Raw genomic sequence first — 8,442 nt, forward strand, 5'->3', positions numbered from 1 at the left:
GTACCCTTAGGATATGACAAAGCAGCTGGAAGGTTTCTGTCACATTTTAGAGACAGCTCAGAAACCTGTCCCTCAAACGGCAGGTCTGTGACTCAAATGTGTGATTGGTTTCCTTACTTCCCACCCCGCACCCCCTGAAATAGGGTTTTTCTGTAGCTTTGGAGCCTATCCTGGAACTAGTTCTTGTAGACCAGGCTGGTCTCGAACTCACAGAGATCCGCCTGCCTCTGCCTCCCAAGTGCTCTGTTAAAGGCGTGCGCCACCACTGCCCAGAGTTTCCCTACCTTCAATGGCCTGGCAAACAGTGGAGATAGAAGGCAAATGTGAGTGTGTGGACAAATGCCTACACCGATTTAGCCAACCAGGGTGAGAAAGGGGTGTGGAATGAGGGCACCGAGCATCCACACAAAGAAAGCCTTAGCTGACTGTGACAGCTGTTTGCTGTACCAGGGACTGGATGCCTCAGATTCAGGCAGTGTAAGGAAACAGCCAGGTCTTAGCTCAGTTTCTACTTTGGAATGCAGACTTTGATATCATCAGGACAGGTATTTAATGAAGTAACGCCATAATAAGGTCACCTAGAAGGACTTTAGTTGGCAACTGGAAGGGGCATTTTTAGAACAAGCGCAAGCTCTTATGTCACTTTTGTGGGTTCAGTGCATGCTGCCATAGACAAGAGTAGCCTGAACCACTATTTTGCTATTGATTTGAAGCCATAAAGTTTAAAGATAGAGTCAAAGCTTTCAGAAAATGTCAGAAGCCAGAGTCAGAACCGTTTGCTGTTTCCCATTTCAATAACCTTGTATTAAGGTATAGTGTACACACAGAAAAATGATTCAGTTATAAAAGAACAGATCTCATGGTCAAAAATTCACACACCTGGTTGTTTTATTAATCTATTTGCCTAGTCTGGAAAAGGTGTAAGGAAAACCCAAGCTTGTTTAGCTTAGTGTTAGAGGCTGGCCACCCAGAATTGATCAGAAGGCCCCAGCAATTTGGCTTCCAGGGAGAGCCTCAGGGAGGATGGTATCACAAGGCGGGCGCTGGGCAGAAGAGAACAGTCACATGACATAAGGGAAAGTCAGAGAGATCCAGGAAAGAGTCGTGCTCTTTGAAACAACTCCATCTAGGGAGAACTAACTCCTGCCAGGAGACCAGCATCAGTTGTCCCCAAGGACAGCAGCCAGTGACCTGAGTTCCTTCTACTAGGCCCTGCCTCTTAACTATTCCATTACCTCTCAAGCCACTCCTGGAAGCCAACTTCCAAAACCCCAAAGTGACAATATTACCCGTACTCTGAAGTCCCCTGCCATCTCCTAGTCACGGTCTCTTTATCTACTGTGTAGACTTCCAGAGACAGGAAGGTAGTTGAAGGAATCCTGCTTCTGAGCCACGTTAATCTCCTTCAATTTGAAGGATTCAGCGTGCCTACATGCCACATATATGGGCACTGTGTCCTCTGTCCAGGTGGGGGCTAACATAAATATCGCTACCACAAACACAGTAGAATTATCTTGGTAGATGACATGTCAAGAATTCTGTTGATTATGTTTAAAAGCTGAATGGTCAGCTCTGATGTCTGGTTTCAGGAAAGTCCATCAAATAATTTTCTAAAATCACTGAAATATTGTTCAGCTCTACCATTTGTATGAGTTCTTGCTGCTCTGCATGCTTGCCAACATTGATTTTTTTTTTTACCCATCCTTTCCATTATAAATGTTCTAGTGTGTCATAAAGTCTTTTGAGGAAAAAATGGATACACTTGAAAAGAATAGTCATCAAAAATATTTTCTGAACATTATGCATATTTTGTTTTTCCAGTATACAAGTATGTAGAAAAGTGTTTAGGTCCCAGGCAATCAATTGTATACTTTCTATCCAAGGACTCTGGATGCAATTAGGCATAAGATTCAATTGTGTTGTGTAAACAATACTGAGATCTTGTTTCGTGAATGGAAGTTGGGGCGGCAATTTGAGACAATAACTTGAAAATATCCACTTACATTTTAAATGTCCATTGACTGTGTTTCCTCTTTGGAACTAATATTATAAGAATACCTAAGTTATGAGTTTTGTACAGTTGTATTACTTAGACTATTGCTTATAATAGCAGAAAAAAAAAGTAAGAAGAAACCAACATGGTTTGCCAGCATGGAAACAATATAACACCCCTATCATGGACTATTGCACAGTCATTAAAAATGAGGTAGGGTTAGTATTTAGATTATTATTATTATTATTAGAAGTAGTGTTTTATCATTTTTTATGGTTGGAAGGATCTAAGTTGGGACTTTTCACATGCTAGGTCTTGCACACTATACATCATGGCGGCTCACAACCTTCAGTAAGTCCTGTTCCATGGATCTGATGTCCTCTTCTGACCTCTGAAAGCATGGGAATGCATGTGGCACTCATACCTTTATGCAAGCAAAACACTCCTATGCATAAAATAAAAATTCAAAATCTGAAAACATGAAATAAATAAAAAATAAATGGCCAAAGAATTCAAATAAACATTTTCCAAAGAAAATAAACAGATGGCCAATAAACACATGAAAAGATGTTTAACATCTTTAGTTCTTAGACAAATAAAAATCAAAACTGCAATGAGATAATACTTCATGCTCCCTAAATTGGCTCTACTTAAAAGACCAACAGTTATAGTGATATTTCTATTGCATTTTGATAAATGAAGATTGCCTGAAGATCAGAAAGCAAACAGCCACCTTGGTCAGCCTTACAGACCAGGCAGTGGTGGCAGACACCTTTAATTCCAATAGTCACACTAGTTTGCCATAGAAACCAGGCAGTAGTGGTGCACGCCTTTAATCCCTGGAGAGACATATAAGACAGGAGGAGACAGCTCTTACACACAGTCTCATTCTGAGATTCCTGGAGGCAGGATTGCCATTTCGGACTGAGGTAGAGGTAAGAGCCAGTGGCTGGCTATTTTGCTTTCTGATCTTCAGGCAAGCTTTATTTATTAAAATACAATTGAAACATCACTACAAACAATAATGAGTACTGATGAGGATGTGGAGAAACTGAAATTCTCATTATTAATGGGAGTGTGAAATGACGCAGCCACTGCGTAAAGCAGTTTTGAAGCTCCTCAAGAAGTTAAAAATAGAGTTACCACATGACCTAGCATGCCAAATCCTAAAATACTCTGAGATAAGGACAGAGTGCAAAGGTTTATTTATGAAATACCTTTGGGAAATAATCCCAAAGCAGCAAGAGGTAGGGAGTGGGATGAAGAAGAAAGACCAGACAAAGGCTCTTAACCAGGCCAATCATTCACCAAGGCAAGGTACACAATCCTACTGGGGAGCCGTGGGAGACAGTAAGAGCACGTCTCTCTGTTGTCCAAATCAGTTGACTAATCTGGTGGTGTGCTTACTAATCCGTTCTCACTAGTCAGGATAGAGGCCTGCCCCAAAGGAGAAAATGTCCCAGAAGCTCAGGGGTTTTCTTGGCCTTCTACCCAGGTCAGTTAACTAAATAATTCAAAGCTTGCTTCATGTTAATTCTAGATCATGTTAAGTTGATAATCAAAATTAACTCTCACACAAAGTTTGCAATCGTCTGGCTGATCCATCATTTCAGAGCATAAAAGGGGGGGGGGCAGGAAAGGCCTATAAGAGAGGAACATGGAGGTGTGAAGAGGAACAGCATAGAGGGGAACTGGACGCTGAACTGTTCTAGTTCCAGTGCTGTTGCTCTGATGAATAATTGGCCAAAAGCAACTCAAGAGGGGAAAGGGTTGATTTGGCTCAGAATTGCATGTACAGTCCATCACAGCAGAGATGGCGCCGCGGCAGGTGCTTGAAGCAACTGGCACATCATAAAGACAGCCAAGGGCAAGAGAGAATAAACACATGCTTGCTTGCTTGCTTGCTTGCTTGCTTGCTTGCTTGCTTGCTTGCTTGCTTGCTTGCTTGCTAGGCAGCTAGTTTTCTCTATTCTTATGCATCAGGGTCTAGCCCATGAAATGGTGCTGTGCACATTCAGGGTAGGTTTTTGAAGGCGGATTGGATTAATACAGACAAATTGGTATAAGATGATACAACCTTAATGTAAATAGCACACTCACGCAACCGGAGTTCCAGCGATGCACCGAAACAGGAAACAGGAAAAGGCCCCAGCGTCTGTGCCCCCCAATTTATAAACATTTGCCCGAGCCGTCCCACCCCCAAAAGGCGGGCTCTCTCTACAGGTTTTCCCACCTCAGTTATTAAGCAAGGTGCTCCCCGATAGCCAGGCCTGAGACCAACCTGATCTAGATAACTCCCCGTTAAGACTCTTCCCACTTTATTCTAGATTGTCTCGGGTTGGCCTTCTAGAGTGTCTTGGGTTGACAGTTAAAGCTAACCAGCACCAATGGGAAGCAACTTGCAGCCTGAAGAGGGGCCTGTCTCCTGGAAAGAAACCTTATCCAGTCCTCGCAATTTGTCAGACCACCTTACAAGATGAGCCAGGAGCAACAGCCACCCTTGTTGTTGAACAAGTCAATTAATTGAACAAGTAACAATGAAAAGCAGCAACAGATTCGTTCAATGTGACTATACTTGGAAGAGGGGTAAAGATACCTATTGATAACACCCCCCACACCCGACACACACATACATACTCCTATCTCCCTCCCCACCAGTCTCTCTTCTGGGTCCTGAATGAGGCTTGGGTTTAAGGAGGGTCAGAGTACCGTAGCAGGTAAGCAGCCCTGGTCAAAGTGGTCAGATACGCTCTCAGCACTCTGTGAATGTCTCTTGAGCAAGTTCCTTCTCTAGCTGACACAGGTTTCTTCCTTTTCCTTTTCCCAGCACAGGAGACTCCTGGAAAATTGCAGGTCCTGAGGATGCCTTGTTTCAATAGCCTGATGATGGAAGGGGAAGATGTTTGTCTTTCTTTAGAATATCCTCGTTTTGTCAGGTAGGTTACATCATCTCTGCCTAATTTCATTCCAAAGCTTTGTTTCAGGCCCTGGGGACCTGACTAATTCTGCCACTGGAGCCATTCAGCTCTTCTTGAGAAGGCAGAGCTGACAAGCACCTCTGGAGACACAAGCAAACAAATCAAGCAGTTGCTTCCTGTGCTCACAGAAACAGGCCTCAGTTTCAAGTGTCTTAGAGAAAAGATAAGGTTTCTAGGAGTGTCTGAGAAATACTCATTGCTTGAGGACTGCAGGTGGATATTGTTGCCTAAACAAGCAAAAGTAAACAGGAGTTTTGTAACATTTATTTAATTTTATTATATTTTAGTTTTGTGAGACAGGGTTTCCCTGTGTAGTCCTGGCTGTCCTGGAACTCACTCTGTAGACCAGGCTGGCCTCGAACTCACAGAGATTCACCTGCATCTGCCTCCTTAGTGCTTGCATTAAAGGCATGCACCTCTGCCACCTAGCTTTTTTATTTTGATGTGTAGGTACCCACTTAAGTTTATGTGCACCGTGTTAGTTCAGGGGCCAATGGGTATCAGATCTCCTGAAATTGGAGTTACAGGTGACGTGGGTGATGGGAACCACACTCAAGTTCTCTGAAAGAGCAGAGAGTGTTCTTAATCAATGAGCTATCTCTTTACATTCCTAGTTGAGAACTTTCTTTTGTAGCCAGGTGGTGGTGGTGTACGCCTTTGATGCCAACACTTGGAAGGCCAAGGCAGTTGGATCTCAGAGTCTGAGGTCAGCCTGGTCTACAGAAAATTTGTTTTGTTGGTGTTGTTTTGCAAATGGTGTCAGGTGAGAAGTACAATGGGTAAAGACAAAATAGGCAAAGAATAAGGCAAAAATAAGTTTGGAATCTGCAACTTCAGAACAATTGGCTGGGCTGATAAGGAAGCACCCATTCAACCTACTCACAGGCACATCAGGGGACGGACCCTCCAGAGAAAACAGTGAGAGTGTGCTGTAGGGATGCCTGTGTCTAGCTTGGAGAGCTACAGACTGAGGTTGGGGTGCTCTGACCACTGCAGTGTGAAGGGGGACCCTGAAGGACCAGTGATGCAATCTGAATTTCTTGTCTACACAATTGTTTGGGCAGCTCAGTTGTAAACAGGATGTAAGGGTCTGGGCCAAGAGAAGGACTGGCTAAGGGCAGGGATTTAATCTCTTCCCTGTTATGCCTGCGAGTGATCACAGGGGAGGTAATAATGAAAGAACTCCGACAGCCAGACAGCAGCGATTCTGAGAGTCTAAGGCCTTATGACCTCCAGCTTCTCTGGAACATGATCTTTGCCGAAGAAGGAGAGAGGTTAACTTTTGAAGGTAGGCACATGAAAGGCTCCCATTAAATCGTCTGAAGTGGGCAATTGGCCCTTGAGCTGCTCTGAGCTGGACACCCGGTCCCTTGCTCTATCACCGAAGCCATTCAGGGCAGGAATAAGTGCTGCTGGCAACTGCTAACTGTCCCCTAAGCTGTGTTTCAGTGAGTTTAGTTCCTCTTGAAAAACCACATTCAGTTGTGTGGTTCCCTAGTGGACACCAGGACCTAGCAGTTTAAAAGATCTGCCCTAACTGCCCAGTGCAGCCCACCTATCCAGTGAACTCTGTGAGCCATTGGATGCAATTTTATCCAGTTCCTTTTCATTTCTGAAATTTTGATTTCACTTATTTATTTACTTACAAGGCATGGGAGACACCTGCCACCAAGCCTGGCGATCTGAGTTCTGCCCACATGGTGGCAGGAGAGAATAGACCCCTCAAAGTTGTCTTCTGACCTAAATTTAAAACAAGAGAGATATTTTTTTTTGCCGGGATGGGAGCTAATACCTGCCATGACCGTGAATGTGTATCTTATGAAAATGGGCCAAAATAAACCATTAGGGAGAATATGAAAGCGAGACAGTGTAGAGATGACCATACCCGACTGTTACCGCTTGCTGCCGTTGGTTTTTACTAGCTGTATAGAAATTCTAGCTTTCTGATTCTTTGCCGCAAAGGGAAGTCTGGTTTGTGGAGAGTGTGAGACTCTGCAGGGACTGCAAGCGCCCGCTTTTTTCTTTCATCAGGAAGCTGAACACTGAGACTCATTTCAAAGGCCCGCATGAGAGGCCGTTGTTTGGGTTACCACAGCCGGCCCAGGTTCCAAAGAACAATATAACAATTTCCTGGTAGTAAATCACCAGACATCAGCAAATTGGACGAACAAGATACCCAGCACTGCATTTCCTCCTTCCTTGTCAGAAATTTAGTCAAACAGGAACTTCAAAGGTCACTCTTCTTGCTACACAATCACGTGGTTTTAATACCCTTGCTGCAACCTCAAACACTTCTCTGGGGTTTTAGTGAATGAACAGCCCTTGCAAGGAAATGTCGAAAGAAGAAAACAGTTTTAGTTAGAGAAGTGGGAAAGCAGGCGCTTGGCAAAGAAGTCAGATGTAGTATTCTGCACAAGGAGTTGAAGATACTTAATCCCTTCTGTTTATTTATTTGGGCTTTTGTTGTTGTTTGGTTTTGGGGGTGGGGGCACAACAACAAAGATTGTCTGCAAAATAGCACAATGGAGATAATTTTTAGTGAAGTGACTTATGTAATCACTCAGTCCTGCCATCATCCGTGCTCCTAGTAGATTCTGTAATAACTTTCTGCCTCAAAAGACTTAGCTGAGGGCTGGAGAGATGGCTCAGCAGTTAAGAAGAGCACAGGCTGCTCTTCCAGAAGACTGGGGTTCAACACCCAACACCCACATGGCAGCTTACAACCATCTGTAACTTCAGCTCCAAGGAATCTAAAACCCTCTTCTGGCCTTTTCCAGCACCCACGTTCATGTGCACACACAAGAACACACAGAGAGAAATAAAATAAATATATTTTTTTTTTGCTCAGAAACATGGAGTCATCAGTGAACACTCAGTGGATTGACAGATTCTCAAGTCATCATTGCAAAAAATAAATATTTTTTAATTATTTTTATTTTATGTATTTAAGTGCTTTGCCTGTATGTATGTTTGTGTACCACACATGTAGCGGGTGACGTTTTAAAAGACTGTGATGAGGGCTGGAGAGCTGGCTCAATTGCTGGGAGTACTTGTTCTTCCAGAGGACCTGGGTTCAATTCCCGAACCCACAACGAGCCTGTAACTACTATCCCAGGAGAGCTGAAGTCTGATGCCCTCTTCTGACCTCTTTGGGCTCCAGGCATGCACATGGTACACAGGAGGGACATACATGCAGGTAAAACAGTCACACACATAGCATAGTAAAGTAAATCATTCTCAACTATTTTTAAAGAGACTGCGATAATAGTTGGTGAGCAAAACTAAGGCCAGGTTATTTTCAATCTATTAAATGAGTTGACACTTTGGTCCCCTCTGCAAGGATTGTAGCTGTTAGCAGCTGTTTTTCCTTCTCTCTCCCTCTCTCTGTTTCTTCCTTTAGGGTTTTAAGTTAAAGCAATCTTTAGGTGTCTGTGCTCATCCTACCATATTGGCCATAAGTAGACATTATGG

The 8,442-nt window shown here is 43.5% G+C and overlaps 1 non-coding gene across 1 annotated transcript; it reads right to left on the reverse strand.

Moving 5' to 3' along the window:
- Window positions 1-7,811: 7,811 nt before the first annotated feature.
- LOC113458116 lies at window positions 7,812-7,879 on the reverse strand. Its single transcript, XR_003378551.1, has one exon. It is a non-coding gene; the product is annotated as a small nucleolar RNA SNORD110 (small nucleolar RNA).
- Between the last annotated feature and the right edge of the window lie 563 nt (window positions 7,880-8,442).

Source organism: Microtus ochrogaster, unplaced genomic scaffold (assembly GCF_000317375.1).
Source record: "Microtus ochrogaster isolate Prairie Vole_2 unplaced genomic scaffold, MicOch1.0 UNK3, whole genome shotgun sequence".
Classification (NCBI taxonomy): Eukaryota; Metazoa; Chordata; class Mammalia; order Rodentia; family Cricetidae; genus Microtus; species Microtus ochrogaster.